Below are 21,447 nucleotides of genomic sequence, written 5' to 3'. Positions count from 1 at the left end.
TACCAGCATCTGAGATGGCACCGCTGCTCCCGGGGGTGGGGTGGGGTGGGGTGGCAGGCAGGAAGCTGACATCTGTCCATTAGGCACATCTACACCTGTCCCCGCGGGGTTACCAATATGGTGGCCATGGAAGAGTCAGTGTTTGTCCTAAGTAGATAAGAACTGTAAAAAATTCTCGGAGGAGTATATTGCTTTGTTACTTGCAGTGTTTGAGCTAACTGTGGAGGGACGACAACAGCACTCTGAAGGGAGCAAGCAGCAGCGCAGGATCGCCTGGCCCTGGCTAAGCATTGTGACAATCCACGCTGCCACCTGACGCCCTGCGCAGGGGTCTGGGCAGATGGGGGATATGGCCCAGAGCAAGGGGTCTGCAGGAGTCGGAGCCACCAGCCTCTGCGGAGCGCTATGGACACTTCTGGCCCCTCTGTCCTCAGACTCTTGACTTTTCTCCTGAGATCCCTCCAGTAACTCACCTGTCTTCCCTCCCGCTGCCCCGCCAGGGCCTCCTGACTTTGCACTAGGGAGATGTAAGCTTCCGGCTCATCGGCTCCTTCCTCTCTCCCTTGCTCCAGGGCATGCGCTCTGTCTTCCAGCTTGTTCTTACTTCCCCTCACTGTGCTTAACCATGAGGAACAGCAAAGCGCTGCAGCAAAGCCAGGGCGGCTGCAACAGGCTCGCAGCAACACTGTCCCCGCTGTGCACGGACCTGGGGTGGAGATGCCCCTCTCTGGTCCTTCTTCCACCCAGGTAAGGTTTTTATTTTTCTGGAAAGCTGTCAGCACCCCGCCCCCGCACCCCCTGCACAGGATCCTGTCTTAATCTCCACACCTGGGCCAAGAGGATCCACTCTCGCCCTTGAGATCAAGTGACCTGTGAGACGTGCACATCCAGGTGGGTGGCAGGTGTGTAGGCAGGTGCAGGCCACAGAAGTGCCACCCAGGGAAGAGCGGGAGAATTGCGCTCCTCAGGAAGGGGTGGGTGGGCCTGTGGTGAGCAGGGGCCGCTGGCTGCAGGAAGTGGCACGTGCAGGTTGCCATACACAGCCAGGGACTGTCAGTGACTCCCAGGGAGTCCCAGGGAACGGCCTCAGGATTCTGTCTGTGAAAGAGGTGTGGGGCCTTCACATACCACTGCATGGTTTTAAATCTTTGTCTCCCTATCATTGAATTAGCATGTCTTTTGAGCACCAGAGAAGGGCCCAACAATCTGGAGGAAGAAGGGAGTGGGAGGGGCCTGAGAAATGAAAATGAGAAAGTGGAAAAGGCCCCCTCACCCCGGACAGGAGCCCAAGCCCCAGAGACTCCTGCTCAAGTGACCTGCATGTCCACCAAGGCGGGCGGGGGCAGCGTTCAGGGATGAGCTCACAGCTCACAGCTCAGGGCTCGAACCTGTAAATGAGGAAATGGCCTGAGCTGGCTAACGGGACCTCTGACTCTGTCGCAGAAGGCAGAGTCCCTGTGCTCAAGGGGTTCACCATCCGGCCATGGACCGAAGCCCACACTTCAAAGATCTGATTGTTCTGCCCAGAGACTGCATGCTCAGGGCTGCTGTTTTGGCTGGAACGCTTCGTGCCTGACTCACTACCTTTCAGAGCTCAGGGCCAGGTGGGATTTGGGAAAGCCTGGAGCATCTCCTTCCCAACTGCACCTGATCTCATCCTTTGAAATAATGCAATAATGGCTGGCAGCCACGTCAGCGCTCTGGACAGCGAGGCCGCGGCTTAGCTGTTAGCAAGAAGCGATCACGTACAGATGATCTGTACTGTCCTAGCTCTCCCTGTGCAGACCAGCTTGACTGGGCTTTTTCTTTTTCTTTTTCTTTTTTTTTTCGTTTCCTACCTTTTTTTTTTTTTTTTTTTTTTTTAGGAAGCTGCAGATCCATCTGGACGAGTTGAAAAACTGATGCTTTCCCTGTACTCCGGGTGGAGGCAGCTGTGTTCTCTCCCTTAGGCTAGCCGGAGTCCCTGCAGTTCACAGAAGCCAGCGAGCTCCAGAAACACGAGCTAACGAGGCCCCCGGACCCTCGCCTCTCTGACTGGGGGCACCTGTCTTGCTGCGTCACTTACAGGTTGATGGAGGTGGGAAGATAACACCTTTAGCCTGCGTCTCGCGCAGAGGTGGGGCGCCCCTTCTACTCTGTAGATGCCTACTTGAGTCTGGTCTTGGAGAGGAAGGTGACACCCGGGGGATTTGACCAGCACTGGCCCTCACGCTAGCTTTGCCTTGTCCTCCCAGGCCGGCCTCCAGCTGGATCTGCTGCTCCCCACGTGCCAGGTCTCAGGGACAGCTGGGTGGCTACACAGAGCCACAGACATCTGGTCTCTGCCTTCTGTTTGGGAGGGAGGGCAGGGGACGGCAGGAAAGTGCAGCACAGCACAGCGACGGAGAAACTGGGTTCGGGAGTCAGTCAGACCTGGGTTAGGGTTTACCCACTGCGTGACCCAGGGCAAGTCACTCGACCTCGCTGCGTCTCCACTCCTGCCTCTGTAAAATGACGTGGATTGTTTCCCCTTAGAGCACTGATTAGTGAGATGCTCCACGTGAAGCATCTGTTTCAGCGCCTGGCGCACGGCGAGTATTCGTGGCGTGGCTGTTATTGCTGTTCTGCTGTTCCTCCCTCAAGGTAGAGCCAGGATGCCAGCGCGTGCCTCCGGTGCCCGTCACTGGGAAACACCTGGGAGAAGGCACAGCCTGGGGCGAGGGCTGTGGTGTGAAGGGGCCGAGGGGGTGTCTGAACTGGGTGGAGGAGGTCTGCGAGGGCCTTTGCTCCAGGCGCTGGGGGAGGCCCATCCTTGTTTCTACCCCAGGAAGAAAGTAACAGAAGCCATCTCTGAGCAGTCTCCTGTGTCGCCTCCTAAGGAAGTAACAGAAAGCGGGCTTTGGATTTGAACCTGGGAAAAGTTACTGAGATTTTTTTGTTCTTGCTTCTTTCCCTACCCCCTTTCCCTTCTTGTGATAAAACTTTGGCCTTTGCCCCCACTAAAAAATATGAAAAGCACGAGGATCTTATGGTTCTCTGAGCCAGTCAGAGATAGCAGCCTGGATATCAGACAAAGGAGCAGTCCTGTTAATAATGTGTCGTGGGCCTGACATAGCACCGTGGCCAAGGAGCCTGCCTGCCACATACACGGAGGCCCGTTGTGGAGCATGTTCCTGGGGACTAGAGCTTCCCAAGGGGAAAGGCCGCACAACCTAAGGGGAGACACACACGGAAAATCTCTGAGGAGCTTTGCTAGAACATTTTGTGAAGTCTCACCACCCCAACACACACGTGCACACACACACACACACACACACACACCTCTAATCAAGTGTACTGGAAAGTCAGAGGAGAAGATTTCAAAGGTTTGGATCTGAGAAGGCTTTAACTATCTCCAAGCGAGAGGGTTTGGGGTCAGCTATATTTGTGGCTCACTAACCCCACCTCCGGCTGCAGAGGGGGTCAAAAAGGACCCACCAAGCTCCTGGCTCCTTCCTGGCTCCCAGATCCTAACTGCCACGTGGACACAAACACACAGAGATACTACAACAGGGAGGCAAGTGGCCTGCACTATCACGCTACACGTCCAACCACACATGAACGGTGGCAGCAGGGCACAGACACAGGCAGACACGCATATCCACACTGTGGCCATGGGACCCCCGGCCTGGTGGCTCCTGCAGTCCCAGCAATCTCACAATAGCAGGTGAAACCCACATGGGCACAGCGCTGAGGCCCAGGTAGCCATTCCCCGTGAGCCAGACCCCGCGGGTGGCATGCAGGGCCCCAGAGCACACTCAGAGCTGCTGGGAGCACCAAGGAGCACACTCACTCGGGTGACCAGAGCGTGGGTAGAGAAGCAACCGTGCTGTTACCGGCAGGGAGGCTTCAGGCCTCAAAGCCAACATGCATCCCACAGTGGCAACCTGCCTGCTCCACCCCCATCCTGGGTGGGCCTGGGCCAGTCCCCGTCTGGAAACTGAAGGGCAGCTAGAGTCAGCCTCACCAGCAACAGGCAGAAGGAGCCCAGAATTTGCCTGAGGGTGCCCTGCGGGGGAAGGGAGCCCCTGAAGGTAGGTGGACAAAGTCCAGGCCAGGAATTCTGCCCTTCAGCCTCCTGACCTGCCAGGACTCTCTGGATCCCTGTCCCTGCCCTCAGGGCACGGGGATGCAGGACCACCACAGTCCTGTCTGAGGTCACCTCTGTCCATAGCGTCTCCTGGCTGCCTCTGTCCCAGGCACTGGGCTCCTTTCTAGCTTTCACAGTCCTCCCCTGGTTTCATGCCTGGACTGTTTGATTCATGTCTGGCACCCTTTCCGGACTGTACATCTGCCCGACGGCAGGGACCACGGAGCCAGATTTGTGTCATTCCCAGTGTCCAGCCTGGCTTTGCACTTCGTGCTCACTGCTGCTTAAATGCAGTAAACATGTGATGCAGCAACATTTATATTCCTCTGACTCTCAGCTCCAGCTGGGCACAAAGATGGCCAGTGTTGTTTGCCTCTTTGTAGGAATGAGGTATGGCTGGTGGGCAGGGCCCTGGGGTCTGAGATCCAGGCCCTGGAGACTGCCTGAGAGCTGGGAATTCGCAGGGGACTCTGGGAAGCTCATCCAAACTCAGCTGCAGTGGGCAGGACAGGTCCCTGAAACTCAACCTAGCAGCCCTCGTGGCTGGGGTGAGACCATTGATCCTTTTCTTTAGCCTGGTCTTAAATTGAGATCTGATTTAAGGGCAGGTGACATACAGCATGTAAAATAATCCCAGTGGCATCCAGCCTGCTGCAGAGTGGCTTCCAATGGTCACCTGGGCGGTGGTGTTGCCTCTTACAACCCTCTTACTTTTACGTCAAATTTCTCAGTTTCATAAACCCTTATCTTCTGGTATGAGTTCATAAAACACGATGCCAGAGCCACGTGAGACGGTAAAATCACAGCTCAATGGGTCTGTGGGGCTGGACCGGCTTATGTTGCAGAGTGACAGAGGTGCCATCTGTCCAGTCAGGGCCTAGCCCCCTGGAGGAGCCAGGAGTCCAGCTTCCCCATTCGCAGGTCTCAGTGCGAGCGTGGCCGCCCGCAGGACCCGCTGGGTCCAGAGGGTTTGCTGTTAAATGAAGGAGAAACCAAATTAGCCCGTTTGTCCTTTCGGAGATTAAACCGCATGCCCTTTCCCTGCCATCGGGCACATCGTCCCGTCGGCCCTCACAGTACCCCTATCCCTAGGACAACGGAGGGCCCTGGGGTGGCATGGACACACCGGGAGCTGAATCCAGCTCCTCCACTTAGCTGTGTCTCATTGGACAGGTTAGGGACACTCTCTAAGCTCCTGTTTCCTCTTGGGGGCGGAGCACCGCTGTGGTGATTAAAGGAGGTGAGGGATGCAGCCAAGAGCCCTCCTGGCTCACAGCGACTCAGGGCATGGTGGTGTTGTCATCAGCACCATCATTGGCGTCACACAAGAAGCAACAGGCTTAGCCGGTGACTTGCCCTGTCCTGTTGCTGAGCTGGGCAGGGGAGGGGACCCCGCTCTCAGGGGCTCAATGCTCTCTCCTAACGAGGCTTTGAAGAAGGTGCAGAGAGTCAGAGACATTCTATAAAGTCTGTTCTCTGCAGTCAGATGAGAAAATGCCATGAACAGTGGTTTCTGAACTGAGCAAAGAACAAAGAACACTAGAATTAAGCCCAGTGGTGAAAGAGGAACCTCGGGAGGCCCGAGCAGGCTTCATATTAGCGGATGTGTGTGTCCAACACATTCCTCCATTCACACTGGCCTCTCGCTCCTGCCTCCTGCCCACTGCCTCTGCCCCAGCCATGGGCCTGCTGCAGAATGGCACACACAGCCTCTGCTCGCTAAAGTGACTCAGCCCTGCCCTGTTCAAACCCCTAGGGGAAATGGAGACTTTTCCTGCATAAGGTTTCCTGGGGAGAAAGCCCTTGGATCCTAGTTCTTGGGGAAGGAAAGCATCTGAAGTGACAGCCTCAGGGCCCAGAAGGCTCAGGGCAGACACCTGGAGGAAAGTGCCCACACCCTCCTGTCCCTCCTGCCTTGGGCTCCCCGCAGCCTGGAGAGCGGGGCAGCGTGGAGAGAGGAGCTTGGAGAGAGGAGTGTGTGCCTCGGCTCTGCCTCCTCGTAGCCGGGTGATCCTGGAGAGTTGCTTTGATTTGCTAAGCCTCGACTCCCTCTTCTGCAAAATAATACAGTCTGAGGATTTAAAAATGAAGCCTGTTGAAAGTGCCTGCCACCCCGGAGCGATCGACAGCATCCCTTTTCTTTCCTCCATCCTTTTAACCTTAAAACCCTCCCTCACCACTGTGGGCTTTCTGTGCCTTCAGTGTAGGGATCTGGGACAGAGGAGACTGAGGGTGAAGGGGATTCATTCTATTAGTAGGTTTTCAGCAGCTATAAAGAAAGGTGCTGTGACCATGTCTCCCCAGAATTCATACGCTGAAACCTATCCCCCAGGGTGATGAAATTAAGAGGTGGGGCTTAATTTCTGAGTTAATTAGGTCATGAAGGTAGAAACCTCATGAATGAGATTAGTGCCCTTTAAAAGAGCCCAGTAGAGGCCCCTTGTCCCTCCTCCTACCCTGTGAGGACACAACCAGAAGGCACCGTCTGTGAACCAGGAAGAGGGCCCTCACCAGACACTGAATTTACTGGTGTCTTGATCTCAAATTTCTAGCCTCCAGCGCTGTGAGAAATAAATTTCTGTTGTATATGAGCCACTAGTTTATTATATTTTATTACAGCAGCCTGGATGGGCTAAGACATTCTTGCCCCAGGAGTGTAAAGGTCTCGTCAGAGGAGAGGAGGGGCTCTCAGCACCTTGCCTTCTGTCCTAACCAGAGCAGGGACCCCTGTGCCCTCGACATCACTTACAAGGAAGGTCCAAGACTGCACCTACTAGGACACACCGTCCCTGCTGGGAATGTAGAGATAGCTCACATATCCAAACATCACTTGGCTTCTGCCTGGCTCTTTGTGCTTTCATTTTATAGCTCAGTTCATGTTCTAGATCCCACTGGGACCAAAATCATGACTTCTCTGATTCATTAGCCGCATTCCAACTTGCTTGAACAAAGACAGCCTCCCCCACCAATGGACAGTGATCGCTTTCCCTGGAGTTGAAGGGGAAGATGGCTCCCCGCAAGGCAGAGCGACCTTGCCTTGGAAGTCACAGCCACTGAGAACGCTGAGCCGCCCTTGCTAGAGCCCTGCTTCACTCCCAGCAGCAAACACCTGCCTACAGATGCTCCGTCACTCACAGGCCTGGAGTGTCCTCTCTTGGCCTTTTATGGAGAAATGCCCATCCTGGAGGAAGAAGGAGCACCCGCCTCTCAGGCGCTTCCAGGTCCTGGGACCGCGGGAGGCAGGATGCTCTGTGAACTCGGCAAGCCCAGCTCTGCTAGGACATCTCATTCTCCTCACCCTGGGATCAGAGGCAGCTTCTTCTCCCTAGGGTGGTCTCCCCAGGTCTCTGAACCCTGGGTTAAAGGGGGAGATGCCCAGCTCCTTTGGAATAGGAGCAGGGGAGGGTGGAATGGCCACTCTCTGGCTTGTCCACACTGTCCTGGACTCTGACTCAGATGACCCTGAGCTTACAGCTGAGTTGCTTCTGCTGGAGTCTGGGCAGTGTCTTGCTTTCTCCCTTTCCTGACTGTGCCGCCCATTCAGCTCCTGCCACCAGGAGCCCACGGTGGTTCACATTTGAATGTATCTTACACCTTACAAAGCACGTGCACAGACATTCTCTGAGTCCTCACAGGAGTCAGCATTACTTCACACCTTCAGCACCGTTTGTGTCTTTCCTTTTTCAGATGCTTTTCCCCTTTAGGATTCTAGGATCCTACGTACTGCATTGGAAGTTCTCTCAGTCTCTTCCCATGTTCTTCTTCTCTGACCCTTCTCTCTGTGAAGCATTCCAGGGCTCTGTCCTTTTGCATGGTAATTACCACATCTGTGCCTTCAACCCTTACTCTAGGTTCATTTGTCCATCTGTCTGTCTTCACCTCCTCTGCAAGCATCTCAAGTTGAGCAGATCCCACCAAAATTGTGGAATCCACACATCTGAAAAGTCCTTTACCCCAAGTCTTTCTTATTGCTGTAAATGGCATCATTGCTCACTCCTAAGACCAAAATCCTAGGAGTCATCCTTGGTTCTTCTCTCTTCCTCAAACTGGGACCAGCCCCATGCAGTACCCCATCATTTCTTGCCCAGACAAGGTAACAACCTCTTAATTAGCCTCTCTCCCTTCCCTCCAAAATAAAAATTCATCATTCACTCAGAAGCCAAAGTGACTTTTGAAGTCTGAGTCAGATCACATGACTCCACACTGAGCACAATCTACTAAATATACGGCCCCATGAGAGCTGCCCCCGTCTCCTGGCTCACCTCCACACCTCACTGTGCCCTGCACACTCGCTCTCGCCATTGCTCAGACATCTCAGGGATGTCCCTCTGCCTGGAGGCCTCTCTCTACGTCTGCACTTGGCCAGTCCATTCCCACCACTCAGGCTGGAATATCAACCCTTCAGACACCTCTGTCAACACTAGAAGCACAATCCCACTGCCCCTGCCATACCCCAGTCTCTCTCTCTCTTTATAACCCTATTTGGATTTCTTCACCACAATTATCACTATCCAAAATTGGCTCATTAATTTCCTTATTTACTTGTCACCTGTCTTCCTGACAATAAACCATAAGGAACATGTTCTCTGAAGTACCTCAATGGCTCAATAGATACTCAGTAAATGCATCCAGTGTGTGAACAGATGAATGAATGCACAGTGCAATGGGTATTGTTGGTATGCCCATTGGAATGATCATTGTGATGTATACATAGTGTTAATTTTACCATTTTAGCCATTTTTAAGTATACAGTTTAGTGGCATTTAGTACATTCACACTGTTGTCCAACCATCACCATCATCCATCCCCAGAACTTCATCTTCACAAACTGAAGCTATGTGCCCATTAAACACTAACTCCCCGTTTCCCTAACCCAGTCCCTGACAACCATCATTCTACTTTCTGTCTCTATGAACTTGGCTACTCTAGGTACCTTATATAAGTGCACTCATATAGTATTCGACCTTTTGTGACTGGCTTATTTCACTTAATATAATGTCTTCAAAGTTCACCTGTGTTGTAGTATGTGCCAGAACTTTCTTCCTCTTTAAGGCTGAATATTATTCCATTATATTAATATGTATATACCACATTTTATCTGTTCATCCATTGATGGGCAATTGTGTTGTTTACATTTTTTTGGCTATTGTGAATAGTACTGCATTAACATGGGCATACAAATACCTATTCAAGTCCCTACTTTCAATTCTTTTGGCTACATACCCAGAAGAGGAATTGTAGATCATATAGTAATTCTATGTTGAATTTCTTGAGGACCTGCCGTACCAGTCATAGTGGCTGCACCATTTTATATAGCCCACTAACAATGCATAAAAGCTCTTAGATTTCTCCATATCTGCACCAACGCTGTGACTTTTTTCTTCTTTTCTTTTTTTCTTTTTCTTTGTTTCTGTTTATTTTTTTAAAGACATGGTCTCACTCTGTCACCCAGGCAGAAGTGCAATGGCCCAATCACAGCTCACTGCAGCCTTGAATTCCTGGGCTCAAGAGATCCTCTTGCCTCAGCCTCTTCAGTAGCTAGGACTATAGGCATGTGCCACCACACCCCGTTAATTTTCTTTATTTAACAGAGGGGTATCTCACTATTGTTGCCCAGGCTGATCTTGAACTCTTGACCTCAGTCCTCCCACCTAACTTTCCCAGAGTGCTGGGATTACAGATGTGAGCCACCACTGTAGGGACCGTCCCTGGGCAAGAATTGGCTTGAGCCCAGAGTCAGCAAAGCTGGATGTGCTTCTTGGGTCCAAAGGTCAACAGGTCCAGACCGCTCCTTGAGGCCAGAAGTCAATAGGTTCGGACACGGCCTGTTGGACATGGCCTGTTGACTGCTGAATGCTTCTTGGAGCTAAAGGTCAATGGCCTATTGAATAGACAAACTGTTTCCTATGGCAAATAGCCAAGGGCCTTAGGTCTTGCACACACGCCAAGGTGTGTCTCATTGTCCTACACTCAGGTAATGAAGTACAAAGGTTAAGATGCAAACGGCTGCCTTCCTTGTGCAATTTCCATAAGAAATGGAACATGTCACCTCAGGGCTCTAAAGATAGTCACGTACCAGGAAGTAGCTGCTGGACAAAAGGAGTACAAAAATAAAGTGACTAGTGCTTTCAGCACTGCAGTCTTGTACAGTCTTTGTGTGTCTGTGTGTTCCTTTGTGTGTCTGTGTGTTTCTTTCTGTGTTCATCCCCCGTTCTGTAATCGGGCTGCAACACACCACACCTGGCCTTTTCTTTCAATAAATAATATCCATCCTAATAAATATGAAGTGGTACCTCATTGTCTTTTTGATATGCATTCCATAATGAATACTAATGCTGAACATCCTTTAATGCATTTATTAGCTATTTGTTTATCTTCTTTGGAAAACTCTAAAGAACTCTGTTAAAGTCCTTTGCCCATTTTGGAATCAGGTGGTCTGTTTTTATGTTGCTGTGTTGTTGGAATTCTTGATATAATCTGGACATTAATTCCTTATTAGAGGCATAATTTAAAAATATTTTTTCTATTCTTTGAGTTGATAGTGTTCTTTCATGCACAAAGTTTTAAATTTTGATGAAGTTTTACTTACTGATTTTTAAATTTGTTATCTGTGCTTCCAGTGTCATATTCAAGAAATCATTGCCAAATTCAATGTCAGGAAGATCTCTCCCCCCCATGTTTTCTTTAAGAGTTGTATAGCTTTAGGTCTTATAATTAGGTCTTTGATTTATTTTGAGTTGATATTTGTATATGGAATAAGGCAAGGATCTAAATCCATTATTTTGCTTGTGGATATCTAGTTTTCTCTATGCCATTTGTTTAAAAGACTTCCCTTTTTTCCCTAGTGAATAGTTTTATACCCTTGTCCACAATCATTTTACCATACACAAGGTCTGTCTGGAAAGTATTCAGCCACTGTTAATATAATGAGAATGGTTTGAGCAACATCAATGTAACCTGGCAGCCAAGGAGAGTGGACTGGAATGTACACGCGTGAACAATGATGACTTCAGTGTACTCGTCAGAGGGGCACTAGACGCCATTGAGGGAGCACGTGCACTGTGTGGCTGTCGCATTCAAAATGACTGAGCGAGTAGAACAATGAATCTGCATCAGAATTTGAATTACGCTTGAACATTCCTCCACAGAAACTATTCAAATGATTCAGAAGCCTTTCAGGGATGATGCAATTAGTGCAGCACAAAAAAAATATGACACAAATGCTTCAAAGACAGGTCAGGAATCTGCTGAAAGTGATCCACCTTCCGGAAGGCCTGCAACAAGCAGAACACCTCAGAATGTTGAATGTGTACAGGTCAGGTTAAGAGATGCTTGGAGAACTGTGTGAGGTCCAAAGTTCCTATTTTGAAGGGGACTGAGCCATCATTCCTATGTACAATGTTTCTTGTATCTTAAATCTTCTTAAATAAATGTCCCTATTTTTCATATTATGTAGCTGGATACTTTCTGGAAAGACCTCCTGTATGAGGGGTTTTTTTTTAATTTCAGGAAATTATGGCGGTACAAACATTTTGGTTACATGTTATGACTTTGCCACATCCAAACCATGATTTGAGACATGCTCTTTCTCCCCCACAACACTCACCACGTCTATTAGTTGTGAGTTTACCCACTCCCAACCCCCCTACCCCTAAAGAATATTACTACTGTGTGAGCACCTTAGTGTTGATCAGTCAGTGCCAGTGTGATGGCGAGTACACGTGGTGCCTATTCTTCCATTCTTGTGATACCTCACTTTGGAGGATGGGCTCAAGCTCTACCCAGGAAAATATAAGAGGTGCTAGATCATCATTGTTTTTTTATAATTGAGTAGTATTCCATTGTATACATATACCATATTTTATTAATCCACTCGTGGATTGATGGGCACTTGTGTTGTTTCCACATCCTTGCTATAGTGAATTGTGCTGCCATAAACATTCGAGTGTAGATGTGTTTATTATAGGATGACTTTTGTTCCTTTGGGTAGATGCCTAAGAGTGCTATTGCTGGATCAAATGGTATTTCTATTTTTAGCCCTTTGAGGTATCTCCAAATTCTTTTTCACAGAAGTTGCACTAATTTGCAGTACCACCAGCAGTGTAAGAGTATTCCTATCTCTCCACATTCACGCCAGCATTTATTGCTTTGGGAGTTTTTGATAAAGGCCAATCTCACTGGAGTTAGGTGATATGTCATTGGTGAACATGTCTGTCTTTATTACATTACCACACTGCTTTAATATTATAGCTTTGTCGTAAATGTTGAAATCAAGAAGTATGACACTGTCAACTTTTTTTTTCCCAAGATTGTTTTGGCTATTCAGGGTCCTATGAGATTCCATATGAATTTTAGGATATGTTTTTATATTTCTGCAAAAAAAAATTGTTGAGATTTTAACAGGGATCACATTAAATCTGTAGATCACTTTGGATGGCACTGACATCTTGACCGTATTAAATCTTCCAGTCCATGAACCTAGGGACCCTTCCATTTATTGATGTCTTTTTTAATTTCCTTCAACAAAGTTTTATAGTTTTCAGTATATAAGGCTTTCATTTACTTGGTTAAATTTATTCTTAAGTATTTTATACTCTATTGTAAATGGAATTGGTTACTTAATTTCCTTTTTGGATTGTTCATTGTCAGTGTGTAGAAATGTAACCGATGTTTGTGTATTGATATTGTATTATGAAACTTTGCTGAATTCATTTTTGTTTTGTTTTGTGAAATCCTTAAGGGTTTTCTAAACACAAGATCATGTTTTCTGAAAAAAGAGATCATTTTAATTCTTCCTTTTCTATTTGCTTCTCTATTATTTATTTTTCTTGCCCAATTGTTCTGGCTAGGACTTCAAGTACTATGTCAAATAAAAGTGATGACAGTGTGCATTCATGTCTTGTTCCTGCTTCTAGGGGAAAAGCTTTCCATTTTTCACCATTAAGTGTAATGTTCACTGTTGTTTTTTCATATATAACCTTTATTATGATGAGGTCTTTTCTTTCTGTCCCTAAAATGATGACTGTTTTTATAATAAGGTGGTGTTGGATTTTGTCAAATGCTTTTTCTGCATCAATTAAGATGATTGTGTGTGTTCTTTACACTGTTAATGAGATGCAATTCATCTATTAATTTTTATATCTTGAATGATCCTTGCATTCTAGGAAAAAGATCCCATTTGCTCATATTGTGCAATTCTTATAAGATAATGTTGGATTTGATATGTTCATATTTTGTTGAGTATTGTTAGAGTAATATTCATAACAGATATTAGTCTGTAGTTTCTTGAGTTTGTTTTTTTTTTTTCTGGTAGTGTCTTTGACTTTGATATTAGGGTAATAATGGCCTCAGAGACTGAGGTCAGAAGTATTTCCTCCTCTTCAATTTTTAAAGAGAGTTTGGAGAGGATTGGTTTTAATTCTTCTTTCAATCTTTGGTAGGAATTACCAGTAAAGACATCTGGTCCTAGACTTTTCTTGGTTGGGAGGTTTTGATTACTGATTCAATCTCCTTATCACTTATAGGTAGGTCTGTTTAGATCTTCTATTTCTTCATGATTCAGTCTAGAAAGGTTATGTGTTCTTGTCCTTTTTATCTGTACTTTGTCTGTTATTCAATCTGCATTGTTCATAGTATGCTATTTATGATTCTTTTATTTTTGTAAATTTTATAGTAATGCCTTCATTTTCATTTATGATTTAAGGCATTTGAGTCTTTTCTCTTTTTTTTTTCCTTCATCGATCTAGCTAAAAGTTTGTAATTTTTGTTGATTCTTTTGAAGAACAAGCTCTTGGTTTAATTGATTTTCTTTCTCTTGTTTTGACAGTTCTCTAGTTTGTTTATGTCTGCACTAAGCTTTATCATTTCCTTCCTTCTGCTACTTTTGAGTTTACCTTTTTCTTCTTTTTCTAGCTCCTTTAGGTGTAAAGCTGTGTTGTTGATTTGAGACATTGATTTTTTAAAAAGTATTTAAAGCTATTTCCCTCTTGGCACTGGTTTCATTGCATCCCATAAGTTTTGGTATGTTGTGTTCTAATTTTCATTCCTCTCAAGACATTTTAAAATTTATTTTGTGGTTTCTTCTTTGACTCATTCTTTAATAATGTATTATTTAATTTCCATATATTTGGTAACTTTTCCATTTTCCTTCTGCCGTTTATTTCTAATTTCATTTCACTTGGATTGGAAAAGACACTTTGTATGATTTCAAGCTTACATTTATTTAGACTTGTTTTTTGGCCTAACATATGATCTGTCCTGGAGAATGCTATACATGCACTTGAGATAAACGTATATTTGCTGTTTTAGATGGAATGTTCTACCTATGTTTGTTAGGTCCAATTGTTACATAGTATTGTTCAAATCCTCTGTTCTCATTGATCATCTGTCAGATTGTTCTATTCATTATTAAAAGTGGGGTATTGAAGTATTCTACTATTATTGTGGAACTGTCTATGTCTTCCTTCAATTCCTATATTTAGGAACTCTAATGTTTGGTGCATATATGTTTATGATCATTGTATTATCTTGGTGAAGTGACTGTTTTATCATTATTAACATCTTTCTTTGAAAAATTCGACATGAAGTATATTTTTTCTGATATTAGTACAGCTTATCTCATCTTTCTTTTTTTTACTATTTGCACAGATTATCTTTTTCCATCCTTTCATGTTCATCCTATATATGTCCTTAGATTTAAAGTGAATCCTTGCAGACAGCATTTAGTTGGATACTATTCTTTCCTATTGTACCAATCTCTTTTGATTAGAGAGCATGTTAGAGTTCTCCAGAGGAACGTAATGAATAGGATATATATTAGATAGCAAGATAGAGATAGAGATTTAGACACAGAGATGGAGAGACAAATTCATCGTAAGGAATTGGATCACATGCTTATGGAAACTGGCAAATCTGAAGATCTGCAGAGTGCACTGACAAGCTGGATGCCCAGTAGAGCAATGATGCTGTTCCAGGCTAAGTCTGAAAGCCTGAGGACCAAGAGAGCTGATGGTGTAGTTTTAGTTCAAAGGCTGGCAGCATTGAAATCCAGGAAAATCCTTCAGGTAAGTTTAGTCCCAAAGACAGGAAAAAAGCTGATACCCCAGTTTGAAGGCAATCAGGCAGGAAAATTCCCTCTTACTCGAGAGAGAGTCAGCCCTTTTATTCTATCCAGGGCTTCAACTGCTTTGTTGAGGTACACCCACATTAGACCGGCTGAATTTGCTCTGCTCAGTCTATCAATTTAAATGTTAATTAAATTCTAAATCATCTTCAAAGGAACACCCAAAATAGTATTTGACCAAATATCTGGGCACCATGTGGCCCACTTAAGTTGACATATACAATTATTACTAACATCATAGGACATTTATTCCATTTATAATTAAATTAATAACTGATAGGGAAGAACTAATTTTTGCCATTTTGTTATTTGCTTTATGTATGCCTTATATCTTTTATTGTCCTTAATCTTCCTCATTACTGCTTCCCATTGTGTTTAGTTGATTTTTGATAGTGAAGCATTTTGATTGTCTTCTCATTTTCTTTTTGTGCATATTATGTAAATATTTTCTTATAGATACCATGAGAATTGCATAAAACATCCTAAAGTTATAATATTCCGACTTAAACTGAAACCAACTGAATTCAATTGCATTAAAATCTCTAATTCTTACAGCTCTGCCTTCCCCACTTTGTTATTGATGTAACAAATTAAATCTTCATATATTGTGTACGCATTAACATTAGCATATAATTATTTTATGTTTTTCTTTTTTACACATTGTAGGAGAAAAGTAGAATTTCAAATCAAATTATATATATGTACATACATATATTTGTCCATACATATATCTTTTGCCAGAGAACTTTATTTTCATATGGCTTTAGGTTACTCTCTAGAGTTCTCTTATTTAGATTTTAAGACTTCCTTTACTCTTTCTTTCTTTCTTTCTTTTTTTTTGAGACAGAGTCTCACTCCATTGCCCTGAGTAGAATGCTGTGGCGTCAGCCTAGCTCACAGCAACCTCAAACTCTGAGGTTCCAGTGATCCTCCTGCTTCAGCCTCCCGAGTAGTTGGGACTACAGGCATGTGCCATGATGCCCATCTAATTTTTTTATTTTTTGTAGAGACAGGGTGTTGCTCTTGCTCAGGCTGGTCTCGAACTCCTGAGCTCAAGTGATCCTCCCACCTTGGCCTCCCAGAGTGCTAAGATTACAAGCATGAGCCACTGCACCCGGCCTTTCCCTTTACTATTTCTTATAGAGCAGATATTGTGGTAATAAACTTGTCAGCAGCATTTGTGTTTCTGGGAATGTCTTAATTGCTTTATCATATTTGAAGGGCAGTATTGTCAAATATAGAATCCTTGGTTGAGAGCTGGGTGTTTGTTTTCCTAGTATTTTAAATATATCATCTAACTGTCTTCTGGCCTACAAAGTTCTTGCTAAGAAATACACTGATAATCTTTTTGGAGATCCCTGGCATGTGACAGGATACTTTGCTCTTGCTACTTTCCAGATTTTCTATTTTCTTTGGCTTTAGAAAGTTTGATTATAATATGCTTCAGTGTGGATTTCTTTGGGTTATTCTATGTGGAGTTTATTGAGCTTCTTAGATTTGTGTATACAAGTATTCCTTGGGAAATTTAAATTATTATTTCTTTAAATAATCTCTCTCTCTCTTCTTCCGAGACTTCCATTAATGCCTGTATTAGTTCACTTGATTGTGCTCCAGATGTCCTTTCCCTTAGGCTCTATTCAGCTTTCTTCATTTTTTTTATTGTTTCTCAGACTTGATAATTTTAAATAATCTGTCTTCAACTTCACTGAATATTTCTTCTGACTGTTTAAATCTGCTGTTGATCACCTCTAGTGAATTTTCTAATTCAGTTATTGTATTTTTCATCCCTAGAATTTCTGTTGATTCTTCTTTATTATTTTGCTTCATTTTTTATAATTTCTATTTCTTTGTTCACATATTATTTTTCTGGTTTTCTTTAGTTCTTATATTTTTCTTTAGTTCTTTTGGCATATTTACGAGTGTTGCTTTAAAGGTTTTATTTAGTAAGTCTGATTTGTGTGTTTCCTCAGGGCCAGTTTCTTGAAATTTATTTTGTTTGTTTGCATGGATGATGTTTCCCTATTTCTTTGTATGCCTTGTGCTCTTTTGATAAAAATTGGGCATTTGAAAAAACAACCATCTCTCACAGCCTTTGAGGACTGGTGTGGAAGACTTTTGCTAATCAATGGGGCATGTCCTAAATCTTTGGATCACCCTGGGATAAAGAATTAAGGTCTTTTCATATTGTTTCTGGGCATGTGTCTCCCCTGGGCCTGTGCATGTGTGCCTTTTTATTCTTCCCCAAATTTTCCCATATAAACAGCTGCTTTTACATGTCTCAGTGAGCATAATTCCATCTTCTTCTCAGGGCCTAAGATGTTCTGCTGTATTTCTCTGCCCTTGATTTGCCCCAGTGTTCACAAGTCTGCATTTCCCTTTAGCTTTCATGTGACTTTGTGTCCACCATTGCCTTCCATGGCTTCCACCACCCTGAGATCTCAGCTATAAACCCTTCTCCACCTGAGATCCCAGTTTGGCAAGACAAAAATCAGTACCCTGGGCAGCCAACACACAGGTTACACTTCACACACATTACAAATAAGCTCCATTCTGTTCCTTTCAGCCTGAGGAAGGATCTGGAAAGTGTGCTGCATGATGCCTAGGAAGTGGTGGGACAAGGGAAAACATACCTGGAACAGCATTTTCTGGTGGTTGGAATGTAACTTTTTCTTGATTTGGCATCTTCTCATCTGCTCAGTTGTTGTAGCTGCTGGATTGGTTTCCAGACTCCAAAGAAGTTATTTAAATCATTCTCCAGTTATTTTATCATGTTTACATAGAGGAACAAGTTTCTGGAGCTTCCTAATCCATCATCTTGTTGACATCACCCCTGGCATGCCCATTTTTTGAATGATAAAAGTAAGACCCAGAAAAGCTGCTTAATGGCAGAACTTTGATGAAAATCCATGAATCTGAATTCCTAGCTTGTTTCTTCTTCTATGCTAGCTAACTTCAAGCTGTCATTCTAATAATCAGAGTAATAATAATGTTCATACAAATAGCACATTACAGTTTATAAACTAGTTTTGTTTCCTTTTTTGATATCCAGAGATGCTGTATAGGAGAGCTAGGAAGAGAATTATCCCATTAACTGGATACAGAACTGAGCATTTAATGGAATGTAATTTTTCCAAGATGATATAAAAATTAGAGGGGAACTCACATTAGTCTTTCTGACTAAATATGGGCATTGTGGCCTCTGCCTCACCCTTTTAGAGGCTGGGCAGGTGCAGGTGGAGGATCAGTGGCAAACATATCACAGAGGGATATAAAGGGTTCCCAGGTCTTATCCCCCCCACTTAGAACTTGGGTAGTTTCCAGGCTGGGCAAGGGGCAGGTGAGGTGCTAGCCCTGCATGGGCCACAGGCCATGGCCCTTGGCAAGGGGACAGAGTTGTGGGGAGAATCAGGAACCTGGATTAAAGGCCTGTCTGTGATGGGGAAAACGCCTACCCTCTGTTTACCTTGATTTCCCAGTGTCTGCACTGAGACTTGACTCTATTTCTTGACCCAGGCTGCTGACCTGTCCCTGTCCCCCTCCTTCCTCTGCACTTCACCGGGCCCTGGAGGGACAGCTTGAAAGCTGTTCTAGACCTAGGTTCAGTGCCTTGGCCAGGACTTCCCTGTGCCTACCTCCCTGGTTACAAATCTGTCCTGGACACCAAACCTGGGTGGGGACAGTGGGAAGAAGAGAGGTGGTCCAGGGCTGCAGCTTTTATTTTCTGAAATCAGAGACCCACCCTGGGACATTTTATCAGGACTTCTGCTCCCAGACCCCTCTTTCTACAGACATCCCTGATCCCAAGGATCTGAAGCCACCCCCTCAGAACTCTCTTTTACATTAATGCTCTGTCTCCTGAGTTGGCCTGGGGTCCTCCCTGGCTCCTGCTGCCCCATTCGGAGGTCCTAGCTCCACTGTGCATGCCCACAGCTGTGGGAGTCATGTAGACACAACTCCAGGAGATATGGTCCCATCATGGTGTGCAGGGACAGCCTCTGGGCTTGGGCAATGAAAAGCCAAGCAATGAAAACCCTTGCACCAGGACGCTGGAGCCCGCCATCTTTGCCTGGGCTGGGGTTAGGGAGGTGGCACCCAGGGCTGTGGTTGTCCTCACAAGTGACAAGTCTGTGGCCTGTGTGGGGAGGTGAACAGGTGAACAGGAGCAGTTAACTGTATCGTTTCTCTAAAGCCAAGTTATTGTGTGGTGTGGAAAACAGAGAATAAGGGCATATAGTTGACACTCAGCAGTGATTACTAATTTAAAAATGGCAGAGCAACAGTCATTACAAATTATTGAAGAAAGTGATGTGCAACTTAAATCAAGATGAAAATAAATACAAAATCTGAACTGCAGTAAAATGGTTTCTCACAATCTTTAACTGTTTGCACCTAGTAATATAATCTGGTTTCCTGAGTGAAGGGAAAGTACAGGTTAGCCTGGGACGTTACCTTGGAGGTGGGAACCTCCTGGGAGCACATACAGAGCCCCAGGTGAAGGGACATGAAACTCCTTTGGAAAGAAGGCAATTTTCCTCTGTCCTCTCAGAAGAGACCTTCAACCATGTGGTTCTAGCTTGTCAGACTTGTCAGAGCCACGTCCTCAGCACCTCCAATTACTTCCCACAGCACTCTCCCCTCCGCCATCTTACTTGACTTTCATTTGCACAAGTGAAAACTGTCTTTCAGCTCCATGAGGTTTCACACAGAAAGGCAATGAAATTGTCAACACTCACTTTTTACTGCACCTGTGCTTGGACGTAGACAATGATCCCTTGCACAGTTCTTCATTCAACAGAGTTTCCTTTCTTAGAACTAAGAGTGTTTGGAAAGGAGGGATACATCGGTGAGGCACAGGGGATTGTTGTGGCAGTGAAACTATTCTGTATGGTACATAATGGTGACTGCGTGACATTATGCATGTCTGAGCACCAGTAGAATGCACAGCACAGACTGAACCCTAATGCAGATTATGGATTACAGTTAATAATAATGTGTTATGGTTTGCCAATTAAAACAAATGCACTACACTGATGCAAGATATTAACAATAGAGGAAACTGGAGGACAGGAGTATTTGGAAACTCTCTGTACTCTGCTCAATTTTCTGTGAACTTAAAACTGCTTTAACAATAGCTTATTAACTAAAAACATTTAGCATTCACTTTTCCATCAATTACAAAAATTACTATAAAGTGGTATAATGGACATTGGAAACTAAGAAAAGAGGAATGTGGGAGAGGGGTGAGAGATCAAAAACTACCTATTGGATACAACGTATGCTATTCTGGTGACAGGTACACTAAACACCCTGACTTCACCACTATACCATCCATCTATGTGACAAAAAACACTTGTACCCCCAAATCTATTAAAATAATAATAAATGTGATTACTAAATGTTGAAAAAAATTACTATGAAATCAAATGGCCTTTCTTTGACTAAATGTGCAGAATCAAATTCAGTCAAATTTTGCCTTAAAGGAGGGCTTGCCTTTAAAAAAACATTAAATCAGTTAAAGAGAACACACACAGACACACACAGTCACAAATACATAAAAACACATGCACAGATACCCACTCACACGCATATGTTCACACATGGTTCTAAAATAGTGCTATGTGCTACATGTGCAGTCAAATCTTCGTCCCACGGTGCCTCTGTTCTGGGCACAGCAGGGCAAGTCGGGAGAGCTCTTTGCTTCTTCCTCTCAGTCCGGCAAAGTGCTGTTGTGTGCAGGGATCGTGGCCATGCAGCTAGAACTGCCCGGCACCACAGGGGAGCAGGTATGGAAGGTGAAGATACAGCACAGTCTCAAAGATATGCTGTGTAAGGGCTGTTGGGCTTAGCTCTGTTTTCACCAAGAAAAACCAAGTCATGTGAGCACTGCTTCTGCGCCCGAGGTCAGTGGGCCTCAGTCTTGCTTGTCTCAAGATCATGGAGCTTCGTACATGTGTAGATCCTTGGTTGAAAATTATAATGCAGGAGGTCAGGACAAGATATAGATTCCTGTTGTAAATAAAAATAAAAATGCTGATGTAGCATTGCCCAAAGAGCATATCAAGAAGGGTCACCGCTAGGGAGGTGAGGAGGAGCTGAAATTCTCTGTGGCAGCAGAGACACCCGGGAGGAGGGGAGGCTGAGAAGCACTGTGTACAACAAGAGAAAGACAGTGACATGAAGCATTGGAAGGCCCCACTTTTATGTCATGCAATGGGCA

This window comes from Eulemur rufifrons, chromosome 18 (assembly GCF_041146395.1).
Source record: "Eulemur rufifrons isolate Redbay chromosome 18, OSU_ERuf_1, whole genome shotgun sequence".
In the NCBI taxonomy this organism is placed as follows: domain Eukaryota; kingdom Metazoa; phylum Chordata; class Mammalia; order Primates; family Lemuridae; genus Eulemur; species Eulemur rufifrons.
Note: the sequence above shows the minus strand (reverse complement) of the source record.